This window comes from Pteronotus mesoamericanus, unplaced genomic scaffold (genome assembly GCF_021234165.1).
Source record: "Pteronotus mesoamericanus isolate MK-2021 breed Mesoamerican mustached bat unplaced genomic scaffold, CSHL_Meso_final contig_29, whole genome shotgun sequence".
NCBI classification, from domain to species: domain Eukaryota; kingdom Metazoa; phylum Chordata; class Mammalia; order Chiroptera; family Mormoopidae; genus Pteronotus; species Pteronotus mesoamericanus.
The window spans coordinates 3,415,038-3,416,947 of NW_026555123.1; the positions used below are offsets into that span (position 1 = coordinate 3,415,038).

Sequence of the window (1,910 nt, forward strand, 5' to 3'; positions counted from 1 at the left end):
ACAGTATACGGGGTCTGAAGAGACCGAGTCTCAAAGAAGTTGTTCTCCTTTGCATCCTCCTCATTTTTTGTGGCTATGAAGTTCTTCCCAGCAATATCAACATACAATTGTTTAATTAATATGATCATTTTTATTAGCCTTACTAATACATTTACTATTACAATTACTCGTGCTATTACTTTTTATAGTTCACACAATGTAGCCGTAACTCCATGGTAGGTATGTAAAATTCTTCTTGTGTTCCTTTATATCCCATCCAGGCCCGCATGACAAATGCCCCGGTCAGAACCTCGTGGTAAGGGCCTTAGTTTCTAACTTTCCCCAGCTTCCAGCTCAAACCTTGCTCCACGATGCTTCGCCATTCTTGTCTAATCCCACTTGGCTTTTCATTCTCATGTTACCCCAGCAGCCCGAGTGGCCTTTAGCCCGCAGGCTCTGGCTCTGCCCCTTGGCCGCCTGCGCTTCCCCCTCCTGGAGAAGGACCTGCTCGTCCTGGCTGCATTTCAGGCGAAGTCCCCAGATCTCCTCTGTGAGCGCCGTCTTCGCCGCACAGAACAGAAGTCCTTCATCCCAGTAATCAACTTCGGGACCAAAGTGTTCAAAATGTCCAATAATGACAGTATATCTTTACTCAATTTTAAATACCTATTACACAGTGTCCAACTGGTGTCCCTAAAACTTCTTTAGACATCACAGTAAGTGGCTTGATTTTCATCTTCTTGGAATTTTAAAAGAACCACCAAACATTATTCTTCTAGACTATACTCTTTTGTCAGAGACAAATGTCCAATCTTCCACCTTTATTCCGGTAGTGCCTGTATTGTACTTATTGATAATAAATAATAATACATTTCCTGTCAGAAGGCATTGCATAAACATTCAGGGGATAGAAGTTTTACAGTGTGCTTCATGGATTTAATCTATTTCATTTCCTCTACTACGAAAGTTAGATTAAATCAAGCCACTGTAAGGAAAAAAGTTAGATTAAATCAAGCCACTTTAAGGAAAGGATTAAAACAGAGTAAAAAACATGTTGAAGACGTCCCTCAGAACTGTGAAAACACTCTGTGCTTCTAAGGAGTCCAGATTCCCTGGCATCTTTCTAAGGTCCCTGCCACCCTGGTCCCCACACCACTTGCCTGCTTTAACGGCCATTCGGTCCTGTGGGTCGGGGCCAGGCCGCTCTGCCCAGAAGGCCCCCTTGCCCACTCCCTGTGAAGCTAAATGCCCGAGCAATCACCTCTACGAAGCACCGTCATTTTCTCCCTGTTGACGTTGCCTTTTATTCTAGGGATCATTGGCTATAATGAGAAAGATCACTCTCTGCATTTCTCTGGGAAGCTTGTAATGTCTTTGAGAACAGGGCCAAGCACTGGAACATCTCTGAATCCCCGGGGTGCAGAAGGCTCCCTTCTGTGTGGAAGAACCTCCCCATCTGTTTGAGTAAATGCATCGTGTGGAGGCAGAAGCTGCAGGCAGTAGAAAGAGGAATTGATTATCTCCGTATCGATTATGGTCTGACAGAGAAGGGGAAAAAGAGCCACATAATTGTAAAACAAGCTATTTAGTGTGATTGTTTTAGAGCCAAATTATAGGCACACTTTTCTCTTGATGTGTTTGCTTTTTATTAAATTCTAAAGAGTATTTCCCCACATGTATATTTAGTGACCCAGTCTTATTACAAAAACACCAGCCTCCTTAGTTTGATTACTAATAATTTATTTGTTGTAATCCTGGGACTTTAGAGCCCACCTATTTAATTCAACATTTTAGAAATTGGTTAAAGGAAAAGGGGCTTCTGTTGCAAGTGGCAGTTTGATTCCCCTACGTGCAGAATCGACATCAAGAGATTTGGGAAACATGATTTTTTGGTACCTGGGCAGCTGGTGATCGTTACTTGTGGTGCCCAT

The 1,910-nt window shown here is 42.9% G+C and overlaps 1 pseudogene; it reads left to right on the plus strand.

Annotated features, from left to right (window-relative positions):
* Positions 1–1,787: 1,787 nt before the first annotated feature.
* On the plus strand, positions 1,788–1,910 carry LOC129071993 (uncharacterized; annotated as a pseudogene).